The sequence below is a fragment of the Dipodomys ordii genome, unplaced genomic scaffold, assembly GCF_000151885.1.
Source record: "Dipodomys ordii isolate 6190 unplaced genomic scaffold, Dord_2.0 Scaffold4, whole genome shotgun sequence".
In the NCBI taxonomy this organism is placed as follows: domain Eukaryota; kingdom Metazoa; phylum Chordata; class Mammalia; order Rodentia; family Heteromyidae; genus Dipodomys; species Dipodomys ordii.
The window spans coordinates 12,643,811-12,668,016 of NW_012267220.1; positions in this window are offsets into that span (position 1 = coordinate 12,643,811).

Consider the following 24,206-nt stretch of genomic DNA (forward strand, 5'->3'; position numbering starts at 1 on the left):
CTGGAAATCCATGAGGAAATTAAGTCCTCAATTTCACTTTGGAGAGAAAGAAGTATAACTCTTGCTGTGCAATTGAAGGTAAGGCAGGTAGAATAGGGTCCCTGCAGGTAGGATTGCAGGTAGGAGACAGGTCTCTAATAGATTTCATTCTCTTTAAAGGATTTATGGAAGTTAGGTTGAGCCTTAAAGTTAGAAACTGTGCTGAGATACTGCAAAAGGCTCTTGAATAAGGACAGAAAAATCATTTGCAAGTACCACCAAAGGCTCTATTGATGTTGAAAATCCATTTTGGTAGCAGAATCACTTATCTGGCTATGTGATTTTCTTTGGCAATTGTTAATTATGCTCTGTTGGGAAAGAATTAAAGCCATTATTTGATTGGCTTACTTTCAACAGAAAGAGTTTGTTGGAAATAAAAGTATATGGGATTTCAATCTGTATACAGAGAGACTCCAGAAGTACAAAACATGACTAAAAATCATTCAGAGGAACTCAGGATATTGCAAATCTCCAATGACATTTTTGTCACCACCTAGCACCAAGCATATTCTTTGGCATCCATATCTGTTTTCATTAGAGCTTTCTCCCAAACTATAGACAGATGCAAATGTCTATAGTAGCCTGGTGTAACAGGGTCCCTCAGGCAGCCTCTTGGTTCAGTATTTTATCAGGAAGACCCAGCCTGTGATCAGTTTATTCCAGCAAAAAGTAAAGGCAAAATCAGCACAAAGAAAGGTGGACAGAGTTGAATTTCAAGGTGAGCAGGGGCAAGCTTCCAAGGGCTTTTTTCCATTGTCCTCACATGGGATGCACTTAATTCTTCCAGCAATTAATTGAGACAACACATGTGAAATTTTGGCTGCAGAGAGAAACTCATTAATTTCAGGACCCTGGATTTTTTGTGTAGCTTGCTCACCTAGGCAGATTATACCTGGCATATACCAAGATTCCTGAGACCCAGAAGGAAAGTAGCCGTTCAGCATTCACCATAGTGTTACTATATGTGTTTGTGCAAGTATTTTTCCATACAGTAAGATAGCCATGAAGCTGGTGGCAGAACCCTTCTCCAAATACATGCTCCTAGATCAGATATTAACCAAAGGTCAAACCTTTAAACAAAAGCCAGAACATTAAGGCATGATGGATTAGTTCTTGGCACATTCTATTTCTATTTCTCATTTTAATTGATTTCATGATGCTTGCCTACATTTCTGGCTTTTTCCTAAATTTTACTCATTCCTTTCTTTTCTGAGTTCTATGCCCCTGTTATAAATTCTCTCTAAGTCTTGTTGAAACCACTTAAAGAAAGATGCTAAATGATGTCACACACACACCCTTCAATCTTGTTGCTTCCTCAGTGGCTTTTGAGAAGTCTGTGAATTGATAGCATCAATCTATGCATAGAGCTTTCTCAAACTATTCCTTGCCCATGTCAAACTCAAAAGTATCTATTAATATATTTCTCCCAAAAGATCAATAACAATATCATTTAATCAGGAACTAGAAACTGAGGGTAATGATAGTTAGATTCCTACAATAGTAGACAATGATGATGTGCCTAAGTGTCAGAAAATTATTAAGAGTTATCAATTCCAGAGTACAAGCTTAAGAACAGAAATAATATATTCACCATGCCAATTCATCCTCCTTAATTTTCTTTTCTTGGAACACATACTTGCTTGTATTTTTAATTATCTACTGTAAATAACATGAATTATTCTTTGTTATCCCCTTTGGCATTGTCATGATTATAACTTGTGGTGGGTAATATAAGGCTATGTTCTTGTCCAATACACCTTTGAACAAGAGTCAAAGACAATGATTGGATCTTTCCTAGAGGATATTTTGAAGGTCTTCATTTTATGCCATTCTACCTAGTCAGAGCAGTATTTTCTGGAATCAGTCCTCATCTCTCATTGTCCATTTAAAATGGCCTGTTCCCTAAGCACCTTCTATACCCATCCCAAAACCAAAGTCATCACTTCGTCCACAATAGATGGATTTCTAGTATGAACAAAAATATTATCTCTATTCTCTTCCAAATATCTCCAGATCAACTCACTGAAAGCTCTTGTGGAATATGAACAAAACCATATGCCATCTTTCTCAGATAAAATGTGTAAAACACTTAAATATATTAAAATGTATTTCTGAGCTGGGTGACTATGTCTCATGTCAATAGCAAGTCAGGAAGCTGAGATCTGATGGTTGAAGCTCAAAGCTAGTGTGGATAGGAAAGTCTGTGAGACACTTATCTATAATTAACCACCAAAAAGCCAGAGTGGAGCTCTATCTCAATTGGTAGAGCCATAGCCCTAAGCAAAAAAGCTCAGAGACAGTGCTCAGGCCCTGAGCACATGCCTTTGGACCAGCTTGCACACACGTGCACAGATGCAGACACACAGACACACAGACACATAATACCCTATTTCTGCTAGAATAGATAGCCAATAAATATATTTGGATGTATAAATATGCATTTCAGCAAAACATGGATAGGAATTATGAGGCTCTTATACCTTTCTTTACATCACAATAATTTCATTGACCCAACAATACTGTCTTTTATCACTTGAAATGGGATGTCAAATAAGTTTTGCAAGTTAAGCACTACTAAGAGGGAAATATTACATAAAAACATGAACTTCCTATTTCTGCCTCCACAGCACCTACTAGGTATTCAAGTTTCATGATCATACTGGATGTTTTTGACAGAAGCTCCATTACTTTTACAAGTACCATCAAAATGTGTTATTTTTGATCCAATTCTGTCATGTGAAGGTCACATTATCAGAATGTGAAATGCCTAGCAGAGCTGCTAGATGTCCCAGCAAACATTCATGCTTCTGCTTGATTTACAAAATGGGAAAATGTCTTTCTGCCCCATAGGTTTTGTTTTAGTAGATGATCATATTTCAGAGGTGAAACACGAAACAAAAATCGAGGTATTTGACTGTAAAATGCCCAATTTTATTGTGCTTCACTTTAGAAGGATGACATGTACAAATTAAAAAGCCCTGAAAAATGGAGCTCACTGAGTCTACTGCTAAAATATCTGTACACCACCATATTCAGGAAGCACTTCAGCATTATTCCCACAGAAGTACATGTTCTTTCCTGACTGACTTCCTTTATTGTTGATGTACATGTGTACCTGCAAGAGAAACTTGAAGGGAAATTATTTAAATATCAAAGTATTGAAAAGCATTTAATATGACATGTGCTTTGATAGATCAAAATGCACCAGTCGCCTTCTTCCTCTTATCCCATTTAACAAAATCAGAATATAAAAATAGAAAAAGAATCGGCTGTTTAAATTTTCAATAATGCCATTCTAAGTTCTTTAAGAAAATGTGATTTACTGTCTATGAGTGAAGTCTATGTTTAAAAGTTGTCATTAGGATAACAAACCCTTCTCATTATGCTTCTCATTAGCAGCTGGTGGTGTTGATTCATAGCCACGGTTATGATTAAACCTCAAACGCTCATCTCAGTTGAACTAAGTGTAAAAAGTGGTTAAATCAATTGATGGCCTGCTTCAGTCATTCTTCTCCACTTCTGAAATTTATGTATCAAATTGAACATCACTATTGAAAATCAGTTAAGAATTTCTCCTTTCTTATAGATCAAAGTAAAACTTCTAAGTCTATGGATTGATAGCTTGAAGCTATTTGTGATTGTTCAACTCACTGGTTCTCAACCACATCAGACTCAAAGTGCTTGATACTTTAGTACCAGGATTTTTTTCAATATAAATTAAGTTCTTTAAAAATATAACCTCTATAAATTAGTAATTTCTAAACAGTAATAAAAAGACAAAAGGAGAGATAAAAGCAAAGTCATGGTGAACTCACAACTAGAAATTCAGTCTGGTAATTTTATCAGCCACTAAAATAACATGAGTGACATTAGTGTTAAGATTCTGTAGAGTGGTGACCGACTTTTAATCCAGGCAAGTTTGTATACTGAAACTTGGCCAAAATATTTTGTTAGTTATTAAATGGAGTTAGTGATAGGATGGATGGTTACAGACAGGATTTCTCTGTTGAACATTTGCACCGGAAGATCTTACATGGTGTGGGACTCTCTATATGCCCATCCTCAATTTACTAAGCCTTGTCAGGTGTTTAATAATTCTATGTGGCTTTCACCACCTAGACAAGGAGACTAAATTATGGAGAATTTAAGTAACTTTGCTAAAGTTGCTCAGCTAGTATGACTGAACTAGGTTATAAACCTAGACATTGGACAAAACTGAATTTGGTCTTAAGACAACATAGAAGCTCTGATACAGACTTCATGGAGAAAAGCAGTGGTCCCAGGAACAATGGTTGTAATCCAGCCAAGGGCACTGTGCAAGTGTTAAAGTAAGCCAGACAGACATCTCAAAGGATCAATTTATTTTCTGAGTGTATATAAACCTAATCTGTACTCTCTGTTTCCTCTAATCCCATCCATCGTTTTCTTGTCTGCTTATTAAATCTTTTTTCCCATTCTTGGAATTAGATGTCTGCCAGACCTTTCCAAGTGCTTGAAATAAATTCCCACTTCTTCTGACAAATGCATTATTTTCTCTCTGTATGGCCTCTAAGCTTTTCCTTCATTACTTTTTTCATGAATATTTTCCATTTTTCATGGTGCTTACAGTTCAGTGTTTACCTCCCCCATGACTGTTCTAGTATCTGTGTATACTTTTACCTATGTCTGGAAAGATTTTCTTTCGCTGGTTTTATCTATCTTATTAGCTGATAAATCCTGAAGGAGCAAGCACTATTTCTAAGCAGCTGGTGACACGATATATATCCTGGTGATCGGTTCACAAATAGTTGACTGATTTCTATCAGTCAAAGGCTAGAATAGATACAAAATAATATTAGCTTAATGTGCACTCTAATGGATGATTAGATTATGTGCAGTATAAACAGCTTCAGAGTTCACAGATAATAATGATAATGGGTAAGCTTTTCTTTGCAAAGCGTTTTATGACACTTGATTATTGAAGTTCCTGGATGTATGCTTACTTTGTCCTAGTTGCTATGGGCCATCTCAGGGGAAAATTCCGATAGCACTCTTAACTGTGGAAACTGATAAGGAGAAGGGGTCAGCCAATTAGTTCCAGTGGCTTCAGGCAGAACTATACCTAAACTGTCATCAATTCTTAACACTTCAGAGAGAGCTCCCACAACACCCAACAGTAACCAGACAGGTACCTAACAGTATCTTATGTCAAGAATTCATCCTACCTGTCTCCTCAAAAATATATTTTTCACTTAAAATTAGATATCTTTCTTTTAATATTGCTTGAGAATGGCAACTTTGAGTTAAGGGTCTTAATAGTAGACAAGTAATGAACTTGAAAATGCCATACCACTTTCGAATGTTCGCTCCTATTTCCCTTTCTATTCACACCCTGACATCTACAAAATAAACCCCTTATGAAATGAATTATTATAGGTATTTATCTGTGGAACTACCTTCTATTTACCTGCCTGTCATTTAACTAACATTTATGGAACAAACTTGTAGAATAAAACTAGTACTAAGCTTGGGAAAGTACACTAAAATTAAGCTCTAACATTCTAGGATCACCTATACAGGTAAATAACAAATATATCTAAGAAATTTTATCAGATTAAACTAACATGCCCATTAATATCAATAAAAATACTTTGGTCTTTAATATATACATTGAAACACTCAAAGGTTCAGCTAGAAATCAACATTGATTTCCTATCAACTCCATCCATTCCTTGAATCATAAAATGAATGCTTAGTTTTATATTTCCTTTTAGACCAATATATGGGACTGTTGTACTCTTTCCAGTTATTTCTCCTTTCTTTTCTTCCTTTTGTTTTATTCCCTGATGTCACTTTTTTAAAAAAAATTTTTGTACCCTTGGTCTTGTATATATCTGATTCGGGGAAGGGTAAGGGAATCACAGAACCAGTGGAACAAAAGGTGAACCAATTCAACAGTGATACTCACTAGACACTATATTGGAAATGAACTTTACTACTTGGGTGGAGGGGGGTCAGGAGGGGAAAATGTGGGAGAAAATGAGGGTGGGAGTAACACTGGTGGAAAAGAAATGTACTTGTTACCTGACTTATGTAACTGTAATCCTCTATACATCACCTTTACAATAAAATTTAAATTAAAAAATGAATAGAAATATTCTACACTAGAAAAAAATAAAATAATATATTTAAATTTGCATTTTATGCAAATAGACAAATTGTAATATAAATTATAAGCTGCATATATAAGTACATATTGAAAATTGCTAGTAATAATAATAATAATCCAGAATATCTAATCTACTTTGGAATATATAATATCAAGGAGTAAGTTTCAAATAACAATATTATGTCTAAACTTAGTTCAAGTTGAACATCCATATCTGTAGTGTCTGGCACAAGCATTGTTTGGGATTTCTTTCATTATCATTGTTTTGTAATTTTATATGCATAAATCAAATATCCTGAGAATTAGACTCAAGTTCACTCATATATTTTTATATATGCTTTATACATATGACCTGAATGAGTAGTGTACCTGCATTTACTGTGACCTATTAGTAAGGATAGAACAATGATGAATTAGGAGGGTGAGCTAGAACAAAATCGGAGTATAGTTGACCTCATCCTGAAACATACACACTGTGAGTCCAGAATTATTACTTGTGGCTTCACCAAGTGCAGTCAAAAAAACATAATTAATTAATTGAAAAAGACAGAGTTCAAAAATCAAAGGTGTTGGATTCTCACATGTTCATCATTCAGTTTGGTTAATGGGGAGAAGCTCTTAGCCAATCCCATTGGCTGTTAAAATCTGTGTCTGATCTCCTGAGTGCTTTCTTACCTTTGCTTTCAAGAAAATACAGTATGTTTCCCAAGCAAATAGGGTCTAGAAAACAATGCACAAATTAATATGCTTAATGTAGGTGATAAAGAGAACATTTTTGGATTTGTTGGCAGGCAGCATGTCCCTAGTGGAAGCTGGGAGAGAATGACTCAAGCATCAGCATGATAGTACGAATCTCAGATCTGAAAATTTAAGATCCCAAATGTAGCAAAACCCAAAACTTTTTGACCTTGGATAGGTTCCACAAACCTCCCACTTTCTTAGTGTAGAGAAATGCGTTTTTTATTTTAATACATTTTTATCGTAAAAATACTGCACAGAGGGGTTACAGTTACATGAGCAAGGTAATGACTACATTTCCTATCAAGCATTGTTCAAAATTTTGTTTTACTCACCATATTATTTTGAGCAAAAGGATTATCTATATGGTACAATGTCTACTAGTATTACTCCTGTTTTTCTACCACTAGGAGAATAAAAAAGTGCCCGCAAAACATCCTGTGCTCTAGTCTATACCTTCGAATTTCACACACACTCACAATAAATATATAAGGAGATTTTACATTGATCTGCTGTGTCCCTGACTAAACTAACCTGGAGGCAACATAGCTAGACACATAAACCCTTTCCAATCATGAACTTATTAGTATATGATGATCTGTTTCACTATGACAATTCTAAGCATGTGACCATTTGACATTCTTACTGACATACTTGGAGGCTCTTCCAAAATATCCATATTTGACAATTTTTAATGTTGTATTAATAATTATATCAATATCAGAGTTTTGTAAAAATTATATCAGACATATCAAACATCAAAATTTAAACCTCACTTATAATTGTTTGTAAATAATGTTTTCTGGTGGCCAAATGGCACTGGTTCATGTTTTTCATAAATCTAATTTCATATGAAAATAAAGGACACTAAAGATGGTTATTGACAAATTAAAATTACATTGATTGTTTCATTTAATCTGAGTTGCCAACGTGGACTTTACCAATTTTACTCCAAAGCACTAATACATTTTCATGGTTTGTGTACATAAAAAACGTAAGTCACTTTTACCCAAGCAGCCCCAGGTCCAATTATATACCTACCAGAAAGTAAAACAATGAAGAAGTTTCAGTGAAGACTTGTGAGATTGACTTAATAAGTCTTGAATACTTATACCAACTAACTCAGCCATAATAGATATTCTATTTTGTGTGTGTGTGGTGTGTGTGTGTGTGTGTGTGTGTGTGTGTGTGTATACAGGGCCTTGAAATCAGGGCTAGGGCATCTCCCTTACCTTTTTCACTTAAGGCTAGTGTTCTACCATTGGAATCTAGACCTCAGCTTCTGGGATATTGCTAGTTATTTGGAGATAAGAGTCTTGTGAACTTTTCTTTCCAGGCTCGTCTTGAAACTCAGTTTTGAGATCTCAGCTTCCTTTTTAGCTGGGTTTATAGGCATTAGATACATGGCTAGATGGTTATTTTAAAGATTCACTTCTTTTTGGCATGGCTGATTTATGAAACAGGTTTAATGTATGCTATGGCATTCTATGGATACAAATCTACTATTTGGGGATAGTCAACTGAAAGATTTTTCTTTCTAGTTCTAGCTATCAAAGTGTCTAATCATGAAACAAAGAACCCTGAATAGATCTATTCAAGGAGAATAAAAATAATCTAGTCTATTTTGCGTTTCAAAGGTAGTATGAAAAATGTAACTGGCCTCTTTCTATGTTACAATGGAAAAACAAAGAAGTACAGAGTTATTCACTCAGCAATAGCTTCTAGCTTTCAACTGAGATGATTGTTTTCAAGAACATATATACATACATAGAGAGAGAGAGAGAGAGAGAAAGAGACTATCACATCTCTGTGTAAATATAAATGTTAATATTTTTCTCCCTAATTTTTAATTCAGGTATTTAGTTCTGTTCCTCATATTTTACAACAACAAAGTGGGAAAAATCATCAATAATATGGGGATAAAGGTTAAGAAAAATTGTGTATGTCCATGAGAAATAACCTTCTTCCTTTTCTACTCTGATCAGTTAAATAAGCCATGGGGTGCTGAGTGCCCATTTCAAACCCAACAAAAATATGCAGGCCCATCAGATCCAGTTTAGAAAACACCGAGTGGATGGACACTGCAGGTAATTTCATATAATCACTTGGGCAGCAGGGAATTCTGTCACTGCTCTTGCTTTTTAAGCAAAACAAAACTGGTCATTAAATATACCAAAGACTCTTCCTAAGGAGCTTTCTTTCAAAGAGATACCTGACAGAGCATGTATCAGACCAAAGCTGATGCTTAAAGCCTCCTGGAAATTGTTTTTACTGCAAAATAAACAGTATCAGCCTCACCCAGAGAAACTGGTGCAGAAAGCTCCAGCAAAAAACATGTGACAGACAAGGTTTTAAGTAAAGACATTTTAATTTTTGTGAGATGATGACAGCCTAAGCCTTTTGACATCCTACTATTCAGATCATTTTTCTTATCTGGAATATCATTATTCCTGGGCAGACATGGGGTTATGAACTGCACAAATTAGAAAGTCATTTCTTCCAGTTGGTACAGAAATATTGCTCTCCATTCCAAGCGTGCATTTAAAAATACTAAAATAATAATTCGTAAAACCAAAAAATTAAGAATGATTTGAATAATGTATACTTTTGTTTTAATAATTGGGCAAGCCTTTTAAAATGTTTTTTGATTTCACACAATTAGCCAGTTCATTCCATCTTCTCAAGAATGAAGGTGTGTAAAAATGTACATTTACTAAGTAATAAATATTACAGAGATAGAACAGATACCAGCTAAATAAAACTTAAGAAAAAGAGTATAAGTTCACTACTTCCTCTCTAAATTTCATGACTATTCCCGAGATTTTTTTTATTTGTTTGCTTGTTTCTGAAGACAAGACCATTATAGATAGCCCAGACTGACATCAGATTCAGAATCCTGTTTTGATTTCCCAACTTTGAAATTATATACATATATTTCTGTGCATGGTACAAGGTTTCCTTTTTTTTTCCTAATTTAAATTTTAAAATCACTTTAAAAAGTTATATTTCCAACTGCCTTTATAAATATTTAAAAATTTCAAGAGTAGATTTTTAATCTTTTTTTGACTGTTTTCTATTTAAAAACAGTAGCTAAATAAATGTCTATATTAGAATACATTGCACAATTAATATTCTTTCTATACTTTGGCTGAGTTGTGAGAAAGCACACAGGCATACAATTAGTGATGGTCTAGAAATGATTCGCTTTTCAAAATCAAATGTCCCAAAATTGCATTTTTTAAAAAACTTTGATGAATTTATTCCCTCTTAATACCTGCTAAAACTACACACACGTGCTCACACACACACATATGAGCTATTGCATACTACAGTGTTCTTAAAAGTTACAGATTACTTCACAATAGATGACACTATATGGAGAGAAGACTATAAAAGACAAGACAAGAAAACTACTGCTTATCTTGTTTTTGTTGTTTGGATTCATGGACTTAGCCAACAATAACTGGAGGGCAAATAAAGTAACTTTACTGAAACACACACACACACACACACACTAAAACCAAGGCGTATGTACAAAATATAATGTAATTATGCTTCCATCTTTAAATTTGTGATTAACTGCATGAACTAAAAAAAAATAGCAATCTGCTTTGCCATTAATTCCTTTGCCTAATGAAGTGCAACTAAAAATTGTTTTACTTTTAACTCTCTAGGTTATTTCATTTAAGAACCGGACACACAAACCTTCATTTACAAAATTTTTTTCCAGTTAGTGTCTTTCATCCTTGGCACTCTGGTTACCAAAAAATCTAATTTCTATTTATCATTACAGGTTATATATAATGATTTTTTTCTTTTTTGGCTTGTAATGAGGTTTTCACTCAGGGCTCCTCACTTGCTCAGCTGGTGCTAAACTGCTTGAGCCACACTTCTTGTCCTATATTAAATTAGTCATTTTAGAGATAGAATCTAGCAAACTGAAAGTTCATATTCTTGACCATTTAGGAATATAGTCATGAGATTTGGTGTCAGAAAAAAAAACATGTCATTTTTTAAATGTAGATCTTGGGACTTGAACTCAGGGCCTGGACACTATATCCCTAAGCTTTTGACCTCAAGGTTAGTGGACTACCACTTCAGTGATCCATTCACTTCTAGCTTTCTTGGAGGTTAATTGGAGATAAGAGTCTTGGGGACTCTCCTGCCCAAGCTAGCTTTAAAGTACAAACCTCATATCTCAGCCTCCAGCGCAGCTAAGATCACAGGCATGAGTCACTGACCCAAAACTTTCAGAAATATGATGATTTAATGGCTGTTGGAAAGACAAGTAGAAATGAGTGATAGATAAGAGAGAAGACAAATGCATATTCTAGGGCTGGCAGCTTGTTCAAATGGTCTAAATGAGGCAGGATATCACATGAAAAAACACCAGTTGGTCCTCTCCCTGAGATTTTTCTTTAGTCTTTCTATACAAAGAAGCTTTTTATTTTGGCAGTGCAGTGGTTTTGAACTCAAGGCCTCTCACAGTCTAGGATAGTGTTTTACTAATTGAGCCATCTCTCCAGTCCTGTTTTCTAATGGTTATTTCCAATGGGTTTCACTTCTTTCCTGCATTAGGCTTTTCATTGTCGTTGAGGTCATAAACTTCCACCAGCATCTCTATCTTTCCTCGGTAAAATGGGGTCTCAGACTTTTCAGCATGGTATAGCATGGAACCAATGACTGGGAATAATGACGACACACCATTGCAGCCCACAGTGGTTTGAAGTTGGGTTTTGAAAATGTGTCTGTTTAGACTAGCTTCAAATTCCCATCTTACTGATCTCAGCTTCTCAAGTAGCATGGATTACATGTATGAGTCAATGGTGACCAGTTTGCCAAATAGCGTTTCAAAAATGTTTTATGTGATTCTTTTATTATTATTATTGTGAAAATACCGTACAGAGGGGTTACAATTACATGGGAAAGGTAATGAGTACATTTCTTATCAAGCATTGTTTCCTCCTCCTTTGTTTCCCCTTCCCATCCCTTCCCATATACCCCCTCCACAGGTTCCCCCTTATATCACATAAAATGCAAATATAAACCATCACTGTCCAGTCCTTATGTATTTGAGTCTAAATCCTTTGTAAAACATGCTAATTAATGCTGGCCCTATTTAGTTGGCTAGCCCTGGTCCTAACATCATACTTTTATGATAGCAAGACACATAGTCGGCTCATGGTGTTGTGGTTTGAATATGACATACCCCCACAAGCTCCTGTGTAGAAAGCCTGGTCCCCACCTCAGAGCATTACTGAAAGGTAAATAGAGCATGAAGGTGCTAACTTCATCAAAGAGTTAATCTTCGGAGATAGTTGATTAAAGTGGGTTGCTACAGCTGTGCCAATAAAAGATGCATCTCTAAAACCCATCTCTGTCTCTTGTCTCTGTCCATCTGTCTCTCTTTTTGTCTCCTCCTTCCTACTGCTCTGAGGCATGCAGTTTTTCTCTTTTCCCTTCAAGCAGGATCTTTCAGCCTGCCTCAGGATAATACTAATAGAACCATGAGTCAAAAATAAACCTTTCTTTAAATTTTTTCCCTCACATATTTTGTCCCAGTGATGAAATCGAATTCACACACATAATCATTCTGAGCCTGCTCACATTCAATTGAGTTTGTTGGCAAGATCATTGCGCTTTCAAATAGTCTAAAGTTTGGAAAACAGTTCATGTGTAAATAACCTCTCTCTATATATCTCTTTCTCTCTGTCTCCTCTCTCTATCTCTGTCTCTCTCTCTCCTCTCTATCTCTGTCTCACTCTCACTCTCTTTCCCTGTCTCCTCTCTCTCCCTGTCTCTATCTCTCTCTATCTCTCTCTCTCTCACACACACACACACACACACACACACACATACACACTCTTGTCATGACCACCAATATTGTTCTTAAATGTCTACAATCGAACTGTGCAGATTATAACGTAAATTTCCATAAGTTAGTAAAATTGTTTGCTGCAGTGCTTTTCTCCTCTGGAAGGTAATGTCCTTGATGTCAAAGACTAACTGATTCAAGTTGCTATTCCACAGATGTTGGCTATCATATAATTAGATCACCGTGTCCTAAAATGTATTCCATGTGTGTTTGCTGGACTAGGTGGTTATTTATCCTCAAGGAAAGACACAACTTATTCAACCCTCACTCATTCTACGTACTGTGCTCTTCTTTCTCAAATTATTGAATAGCATTGAATTGTTCTTTGAGCATCAGGTGTAGTAATACATCTGAGTTTCTCAATATTGTATGATCCATTAGATCATTACTACAGTGGAGATAATTGGGAAAATGAAAATGAAACATGGTGCACCCACCATAGCATATCACCTATCCCAAAGCCTCATTTACCACAAAGCTACAAGATCTTTAGGCCACCTTCCTTTTCCTTTTTTCTACCTTCTTCTTCCATCTCTCCCTTTCCTTGATCTTTACTTCCTTTTCTCTATGCTCACACTCTCTCCCCCCTCTCCTCCCTCCCTCTCTTTCCCTCCCTCCCTCTCTTTCCCTCCCTCCCTCTTCCTCTCTCTCTCCCCTCCCTCTCCCTCCCTCCCTCCTCTCTCTCCCTCCTCTCTCCACCCCTCTTACCCCCCTCTCTCCACCTGAGGTTGTTCAAATCTGACTAGGACTCTGTTATCTGTTTCATAAAGGACAACACCGGCTGCATTTCTGACATTCATTCCCCCCACCCTTTCCCTCCACCCATCCCAGCATGCCAACTATTACACTCCGTGGCAGTTGCAGTTTGGAAACTACGCCTACCTAGAAACATTTTGAAATGCCAAGTTGTTTTAAACTTGTATGATTAATTCAAATAATAACCTTTCACTAATACCATCAGCTCTTGATTGTTCACAAGCCATTATGAAAGGTGTGGGCTCCCTGCTTGTCAGCCCCTCCCCCACCCCTCCTCAAGGCATCCTTGGCTGCTCTGCCACAGGGAGTGGGGAAGGAGCTTGGAAACAAAGAGCTGAGACTTCAAATCAATCCATTGTTTCACATGTTTTCAACTCCGAAAAAGGTTTTGCAGAGACAAATGTTGCAACTAGAGTCTAAAATATGGATTGGGAATTACAGTGGAATTTATCCACCCTCTCTTTATTGCTGATTCCTGTGTAAAGTCAAAGAATGAATACAAAGGTAATGTTGGAAGACTGTCAAGAACCAGTCACAGCTCTCTAATTGTTCCAACATTAGATCTCCTTTTAGTGGTAAGCAATTTGTAGAAATCTCTTCTTAAATCTTATTTCCTTAACTGAACCTAATATTGTGGTGGGTATCTTTTATTTGGAAGTGATTATGGATTTAGATCCTGAGTTTCTTGAATTATTGGTTGCTTACTGAGAGGAATAATCAAGTATGAAAATAAAAGACCTCAGTCCTTAGCTGGGGGCAGTCTCTGTGTCTCTAATTTGAATACAGGGATTCACTCTCTCACTAGGTAGGCAAACTACCACTTGAGCTACATTCCTAGACCTTATTTTTCAAATATGGTCTTGTGTTTTGAACCAGGCAATTGTAAAGCATAATCACCCTGGTTTATGCCTCTCAGGTAAATGGGATGATTACAGTGACAGCTTCTGTGAACAGCCTTCTTCTCCTCTGTTTTTAAAATAACCAGGTCTAGCCAGGTGTCCTTGGCTAACACCTGTAATTCTACCTATTCAAAATGCTAAGTATTGTGGTTCAAAGCCAGCCTGGGTAGAAAAGTCAAGGAGAGTCTTATGTCCAATTAACTAGCAAAAAGCCCAAAGGGGTGATGTGACTCAGGGGTATAGCACATCAGCCTTGAAGGAAAAAGCAAAGGAATGGTGTGAGGCCCTTGAATTCAAGCCCTGGTACCAGCACAATAAATAAATAAAGAAACAAACAAACAGATCCAGAAAGATGACGAATCTACCCAAGGCCACATCCTGTCCTTGATGCTCAGTCATACTCACTGGGCTGGATGAACTATTAGAGAAATTGAAATGAAAGCGACAACGCACACTCACATAGAATGCTTTGAATTTTGCAAAATCAGATGCCTTTTTGTAATCTCAAGATAAGCTTAAGCAATATTATATGGTTTGCATTGTCTCTCATTTCTCACAACATCTTTGAAAACTACTGTATTTCCTTGGGAGAATATTGCATATTTATTCAGGCCTGTACAGGTGCAGTTTGGGCAATTATTATAAGCCTTTTCTTCAAATTCTTTTCTGCCTTACTCATCAGGCTCCCTAGGAAACAGTCAGTCCCTTTTCACTGTTTTCTTCGGTACCCAGGCTTCCATATATTATCTTGGAATCATAAATAGGTTCTAAGACTCCCCACTTGTCCAGCTCATCAGGTGTTAGAGCAAATGTTAATGTTGGTATCCTTGTTCTGTTGGAGAAATGATGATGTGCCAAATGCTAGCAAGTTGAAAGTGCTTAGATATGCAGAACTAAATATATATATTTTTGCAAGGATAGCTCTCTCTTTAAATCTTATCCATAACACTTTTAGTTCCTACATCTATCTGGCAGTAATTTTCCAGGAGAAAGATAAATCCCAAAATGAACTAATTTGTTAACATTGGTTGTTCTGAAACAAAAATCAAGGCCCAATGAAAACAGAAATTATATGAAAAGTTCTGTTTTATGTTACAAATGATTTTCTGCCCAACTCATTATTAACATGAAATTCTCCACTAATGGGTAATAGGTGTAATTAGACTGTTCTTACTTTTCTTTTATACAGTTCCCTTAGTCATTTCCAAGAGTAAAGTACAGATTTAGTTTCCTTTTTTTCTGAAAGTACAAGTGATATTTAAATTAATATTTATTTTTAATTTGAATTGTCCCCAATTTCAGAGGCAAAATAACCTCAAGCTAAGCTACTTGTACCTATAATTGTAACTTTTTCCTCTATATCAGACCAAAGTCCTTCTCATCAAGGTTAATGAGGTCAAGAGGCATCTGTCCTGCTGTTAATGTCATGTTTCTATCCTTGATCTGGTACTGTGCACTGTAAGAATGAAGACTAGGATGTTCTGTTTTACATGTCATGACCTGATGCAGAATAATAGATAAAAAATGCTTAGAAATACAATTTTTAAAATTCAGTCTATAGAGAGACCATGGCAAACTGGAGTGTCCAAACCTTTCTATCAATCCAAATATATGGAAATGTTTCTAGCAACAAGTTGTTGTGCAAAAGACTGAAGAAGAAGGAAAATACCAACATCATTCAAGACTTGCCGGTAGGAGAATAGATGACCATGCCTTCTTAAACTCTTCATTTTTCCATTAATATATTCACAGTCTATAAATAAAATCTAAAAGTTCTATTTTCAAAGGTTTTTATCTAATGTATTAGATTGGGGTAGTAATTTTTTTTGCTAAGAAGTATATTTATATATCAAATGCTTCATAAAATATATGTGGTTAAGAGACAGACTCATTTTTTTGTGTGTTTGGACAAAGACAACTATAATCAAGACAAGCCATTTCAAGCAATCCTGTATTTCTGGCCCACATTAATATCCTTTTCTAAATGGCTTAAAAGGATGCTTGAAGACAGGGCAAGATTATGATTGGTCCATGGAGAGCCAATCAGAAGCATTTGAGTGGAAAACTCCAGTCAGCATACCAATTACATAGCAGGCTAGTGAATGTTGTAAAATCACCTTCACTTCCAAATCTCATTTTTTAGCTAGATGATAAAAAAGAAGAAGAAGAAATATAGAAAATCTGACTGTGATCTTGCTTGATAGAACTTCAGGGAAACATCTCCTATTCGTGAGGATAAAGACAGCAAAACCATCAGTGACTTAAGGAAGCAAATGCGTATTAGTGGAAACAAAAACAAACAACACAAAAAGACACACAAAACAAAGACAACAGAAAGAAACAACCGAGTACTCACTTCTCAATACAGTCTATAGCTAAGACTTATTTATGTGAACTTTCAAGGAATGAACAAAATGCTTTCCTTTTAATGTTTCCCTACTCTCCCGAAAATAAATGACTCTGCCAAGATTTGCAGTCCTGCTATCCATACCCCAATGATAGGTGTTTCATTGAACTGCCTCACTGGCTGGCATAATTTCTGGAAGTTAGGCTTCTAAGCATAAAATATTCTGTGTTTGTCCTGAATATTTTGCAGAGTGAGACAAGCTGGGTGCAATTTATGTGGTAGTGTGTCCTACAGCACCTGAGATGTCATGTTGCACAATGCTGAAGGTAAATCTCCAGTAATTTATTGTGTACCTTTACAGTAGGCTACTTTTACCTTTAATGTCGTTCAATTGTTCCATTTTCTCTGAGGAATTATTTGCATATAGTTAACAGAATACAGACCTGGCTACATTTGTTTCTAATGTCTAATTAGATGTGAAGGAACCTTGACTTTAATATTATGCTTTAAATTTAACTCCGGTGAACTGTGACTGAAAATGATATTACAGTCTATTAGGTATGATCTGGAAAAATAAGCATGTAATTTGTAACATTATGATTACAACCCCTTTTACTGCATATGTTTCAAACACTATTATAAAGTGAATGTCACTCCCATTACAATTTTGACATTTTAAATGAAACTAGATGAAGAGTCATAAAATTTAAATAAAAGAATATTCCATACTATTAAAGTTAAGACCTATTCATTTCCCCATAAACTGAAAGTCTATGTTTAATCTGTTTAGCTGGTTAACTAATCGGTTTTTGTTAATGTGGTGTCAGATAATTTCGCATGGTATACAAAGCACTTCTTACTTAGTGAAGATTACACATTAAACTTTAATTGGCATTCAAAATTTAACAGTAATCTTCCATTCAAGAGACTTCCACTTGCCATCTCATAAGTGTTACAGAAAATATGCAAGCATCATATTTTAAAGGGTCCTGAGATTTTTTTAAGCTTCTGTTATACCAGAAGTGCTGCTACTATTTCCAGTTTTGTTTTCAAATTTCACAGTGAAGTTCTCAAATGATTTCTAGAAATGGTTAGAGGTGATAATTGAACACAATGGACTTTATTTAGCTAGCCAAGTGTTCACTGCTATCAACAGAGGCAGGTCAACTAAACACCTTGAAAATTTTGGCAGAGAAATTTATTTTCAGGAAAAGTAGGCAAGCATTATTTAAAAGAATGTATTTGGTTCATTGTTCATAAAGAAGTTGTGTTTTTCTTTTAAGTAATGAAGTTTGATCTCAGGGTCTCTTACTTGTCAGACAGGCATTCATTCTACTACTTGAACCAGTATACCAGCACTAAATAAATTTTGCTATGGACAATACTTAGTAGTAAGAATTTAATTTTTTGTTTTTCTTTCTTTTTCTTTTTTGCTTTGTTTTTTATGTTTTCTTCCTTAGGTCCAGTATCACTAATGGCTTTGCTACATTTCTCCTCAGAAGTTTTGAAGGTTAAAATAGATACATAAGGATCTGGTAATGGACGAGTTGAAAAATGATCTTAATTTTTAGTACAGAATGTAGGTCATTCCTAGTAGTTGAATTTAGCATCTGGTTGGAAGAATTAACTGATAAAATGGATATGACTGTTAGCCTTAATATATTACCCTTAATATGTTAACATTCCCATGTTTATTTGAACTAAGATCATTTTAATTTTTGTCAAATTTTTATCTACATATAAAATTACGTATGTGTCACTTCTAAGCAATGGGATACAACAGATGCTCCAAAATATCCTAGTCTATCATGAATGTTGGTTAATATTTTTATTTCCAATAAGGAGCAACATGAATAAAGATGCATACTAGTGAATCACTCTGATCAATTATATGTCTTTTTGCTAAAACAGAAGGTGATTTCCAACATTGGAAGACTGTTACTTCTGGACATTTTTCTTATTCCAAAATGGCTGTAGATTCAACATTCTTTCAAGCATAATCTCCATTATGAGCATTTTCTCCAGATTTAATATATTGGATGACTATTAATTCAGATAGTTTTTCCTTCTCCAAATTTAAAGACACAGCACGCTTTTAAGTATAATCTCTATTACTTGTATATTCTCTATTTCTTATGTTAGATCTATTTGACCAAAAGAATAGTTCCTAAATCCTGGTTTGCAGCTTTTGCTAATTTCTGCAGTGTAAATTTATCCCTACCATAGCCAATTTTAAGATGTTAATGTCGTGTCTTCAAATGTTGCGTTACAAAGTTACTCACAGTAGGCTGCCATTATATATTACTTAAACCATGCAGAGAATAGATGTAAATAATCACAAGAGCTTAAAAAGCAGTAATTTATACTAGTGAATAAAAGAAGTGGTAAATGTTGTATAATTGCTTTAATAATGATATAACTTAACATTTTAATATAATTTTGTTGTTCTCATGTAATTTATTTTAAATAATGTACCTAAAAGAAGATCAAAAAAAAGTTATCCCTGAATTGAAATGAATTAACTCTTAATTCTGCCATGTGGTGAATGGCTTTTGAGAGACACCACAGAAACAGAAGGCTCTAATAATAGACTGTTGAAAGACTCAGGTAATTTAAAATAGGAGTATAGACAGTGGAGGTTACAGATAATATTGAATTTGGGACATAGTTTTTGAACTGAAGAATTGGAAATGAAAGTAGCTCTTACTACATTAACTTCCTCGTGTGTATCGAAGAATGATTATTTTATTTTTGTTAAAATTTTGTCTACATCTATAAGGATATTTCTATGCCTTCTGAGCAATGTAAATAAATACCAAACATGAGATTTTTAAACAGAATTGATGTTATTATACATATAAAATGAAAGAAATAACACCATTAAAATGGAAGATAATACCAATTAAGACAATACTCAGGATATATTGAAATTGAAATTGAAATACTTGTTCTGTTCTCAAACTTCAATTCCACATTGTTCTCTTTGTTCTTTTTAAGTTCATGCTGAAATTAGTTGATGAATAGTTAAGTATATTTGAAAAGAACATACACATACTCACTTATCTGAAACTGTATGGCACTATTGTAAATTTGATGAAGAAACACCCTTGGCTAACCAATGGAAATGCTTTCAAGAAGACATACACTCTAGAATTCTGATTTGTCTGATCTCTGCTTTCAAGTTTAATATATATTTTAGCATATGGGATCTGTGGTTTATTTCATGAAGCTCTGAATATTTGTCACTCTTCAACATCAGTAAGCCATTTCATGAAGACAGAAAACTTCTCAAACTTCACATTTATTACAAGAGTAATTCAGCCACAAGTCTATTCGTCAGCTTTCATCTTGTTACAGTGTTAGGAATGTAGCCATGTCTTTTCAGTAATTAAAGGAATTATGAACATCTGTTGATGTTCTGCAAACATGCCCCTCTGTATCTGAGTGGGTGTTAGAAAATTTCGATAACTGATGATTTGATTAGCCCATAAATGACAGTTTAAGTGAGAAACATTATTACTAATCATTTTCATTATTGCTCTTGAGATGAGTCAGCGGATTTACCACCCATTTGTGATTAAATTTAAGATTGATTCTTTCTGTGGTCGACGTTCTTTGAAAATTAAGATCTAAATTGGCTCTCTGGCTTAACTAATGTTTCCATATTATCAGTGTTGTACTGAATGTCTAAAACAAATGGAAGTCACACACAGTGATTGATGCCTTTGTCCTTCACATTCTAAATAAAGATGTGAATTTGAAAAGAGTAACATCTCGCAGTAAGGTGAGAGTTCATCACTAATCCATTACAAATACGTTGTGTGGTCTTGGTAAGGTCAGTTGACAATAAGTAAACTGTGCTACCACCTTGTATCAAAAGTAGAATGCTGGGTGCTAATGGCTCATGCCTACAATCCCATTTATACAGTACATTGTGATCTGAGGATGCTGGTTCAAAGCTGTCCCTATTGAAAACTCTGTGACACTCTTATTTCCAATCAACCAGCAAAGAGCTGTGGCTAAAGTGGTAGAGCACCAGCCTTGAGAAAAATCCTAATAAGACCTGGTGGCTTATGCCTGTAATTCTAGCTATTCAGGAGGCTGAGATTTGAGGATCATGCATCAAGGTCAACCTAGGCAAGAACGTCCAGGAGACTCTTATCTCCAATTAACCACCAGAAAACTGTAAGTTGCACCATGGCTGAAAGTGGAAGAGTGCTAGTATTGATTGAGTGAAAAAGCTCAGGGACAGCACCTAAGCCCTGAGTTTAGGCTCCATGACAGGAAAAAAAAAAAAAAATCAAAGTAAAAATCCCAGAAACCTGACTTCAGATTCCAGTATTAACACACACACACACACACACACACACACACACACACACACACACAGAGGCACGCACACAAACACACATGAATAAACTACAAAGATCCTGTACTGCAAAACTAGGAGATCTCACTTCCATTCTTAGATATTTGACCAACCACCTGTCAAGTCTTAGTTACCATTAGTAAAAGTAAGAAAGTGAATTTAAGTTCTAAATTTTCTAGACTTAAAAATAATCCTTGAAGCTAGGCATGGCAGTACAGGCCCAACTATAATCCCAGTAATTAAAAAGCAAAGGCAGGGGATCATTAAATATTAGAGTTCAGCTTAGGCTAAGGAGCAAATTCCAGGCTACCAAAGGCTAAAAAAAGGGACAGTCTCAAAACTATTAAATTTTTTCTTGTGATTTTCTATTTGTTTATACAGATATATAGGTATATGCGGCATGTATGAAAAATAGCAAGATATTAAACTTATATTGAACATATCAAAATGTGTTTTGTATTAAACTATGTATCTGTTATTTGAAAAAAGCCTGACCCAAATTGTATAAAGTCAATTTCAATAAGAAGTGTTCCAGGTGAAACAGTTTAATACAATACTCAGCTCTTGTGAGCTAAATTTTATTCAATGAGATCTTCAACAAATTTTGAAATAAATAGTCCCAATATGATATCTTTTTATAGGTGGTGATATGGTGGATACTGCTTTCATACCTATAAGTAACTAAGATGTCTGTTTACCCTCTTTCTGTAATGTCCCAGTATACTAATATGATATAGATTATTGGAAAGCATTTGCAATCTCCATTTAACATCTACCCATACAACATTACAGTTTACTAATGTCCTGTTCCTATTGAATGTACTAAAAAGAAAATAAATATTTGTAAAACCGTTCAAAAATATTGTTGAGTGATGGACTAGAGTAGAAGAACAAGCAAACAGAAAGATACCCATGGCAAATCAGAAGGGTGAGCAACTAGTATAAATGATGAAGTTAGAGAAGTTACTATTTTATATTTTATATTTTTATTCTACTCTCAGCCCCTACTGTAAATTCAGCTTCCCACTGAGCTTGCCCCCTACACACACACACACACACACACACACACACACACACACACACACACACACACACATTATCTCCTGCACTTGGGTCATGTTTTGCCTTCCACTCCAACAGATCCACCTAGTTTATGGCCCTTCTCATCATGTGTTACACTTAGAAAGCTGCAATTTTATGTGTCCACTTTTCACTGGCTCCTGATTCATTGAAATGACTCCTGAACTCATCGCAGTACCTAGACATACCAGTCCGTTCATCCAAAGTTCTGTATTAACACGAGCAACCTAAGGCCTTTCAGGTTCACAAATATAAGCTCCACTAATAGAGCCTTATGAACACAACACATGAAACACAATGTTCACCAACCTATTCTCTTGACTATTTTTGTTCTTCCTTCCTTTTTACAACCCTAATCTCTTGCTTAGGTTACTGTATAACTTCTCTGTGTCATACACCCTTATCCTACTTAAATATTTGAATATTTCTCCTTCAGAAATATAAATATTTGCAGGCATATATACATTTATGCATTCCACAATTGTGATGTCTAATCAAAAGTGAAGCTGAATTTGGTTTTATTCAAGTAGTTGCACATGGTCAACAAGAGATATAGGCATGAATTTAAAAATTCATTGTGTTCAACTTGTACCAGTGTTGTAGATATTTTTTCTACTTCTTAGCATGCCTAAAGCTTGCTTTTCCTTGTTGTTTTGGGCTATGCAGCAAGAAGATTAAGGAAATATTTTTTGTTTTCCTCTGCTACACCCAACATAGTTATTTGGCTTACATTTCAGCTGTATGTTATGGATTGCAGGAGTAAATTTGCAATCTCACTAGAACTTCTGGTCAGTCACATCCATGTCTTTTCCAGAATTTAAAGTGTAATTCTCCTTTTCTGATCTCCTTCTCATCTTGTGTTTCTGACTTGTTAGATTTCCATTGCTATGGCACAATACCAGAGGCAAACAACTTTAAAGAAGGAAATACTTGTTTGGTCCTACAGTTTGAGTATTCCGTTTAAGATCACTTGGCCAGGTTTTAGCTCTGTGGTAAGTAATACATCATAGAGGAAGTACATGGTAAGGGAAAGGTTCAGGTCACAGCATCAAGAGAGCAGAAAGGAAGAGAGAGAGAAATAAAGAGAGAAAATAAAGAAAAAAGAAGGAAGGAAAGAAAGGAACAAAGAACAAGGAAGGAAGGAAGATTGAAGGAAGGAAGGAGAGAAAGAAAGAAAAAGAAAGAAAGGAAGGAAGGAAGGAAGAAAGAAAAAGAAAGAAAGAAAAAAAGAAAGAAAGAAAGGAAGAAAGGAAGAGAGAAGGAAGAAAGAAAGAAAGAAAGAAAGAAAGAAAGAAAGAAAGAAAGAAAGAAAGAAAGAAAGAAAGAAAGAAAGAAAGAAAGGGAAATAAGGAAAGAAAACAAATTACTGCTTAGGGACAAAATCTACCTTTCCAGGAAATTCCCTCAGTGACATAGACTAACAGGTCCCACTTACTAAAGCTTCCACCACCTCTCAAGTGATGAATCCTTCAATGGGTTAATAATGAGCTTAAAAGTGTTGTGACCAAATCACCTTTGAAAAGCTGGATCTCTGAACATTGCTGCACAGGTTCAGGTCCTGCCCTATGCTTTGGGTATTTCCGGTCCAAACCATACCAACCATATGTGGGTTGTCATTTTTCCTCTACTTTCCCCGATTCTTTCCATGATTGGTGATATATGGTCAGATAATAGTAGTGTATGAAAACATCCTAAAGCTTTTCCCCCTTGTCTTATCCTTGTATTTGTCTCTGGTTCTGGAAAGTACACTACCAATTTTCTGATTTCCCAGGAAGGAGACAAAAGTTACCAAGGAAAGTCAAGATGATATCTATTTAAATATCATACTATCTAATGTCAACTGGGCCTTCACTACATTTGGCAATCTTTTTATCTGTATTGATTAAACGTCAGAAGTCTGAAAAATCCATTTCAAAAATCACAGAAGTGAAAGGGTTGGCATGTGTGTGAACTCC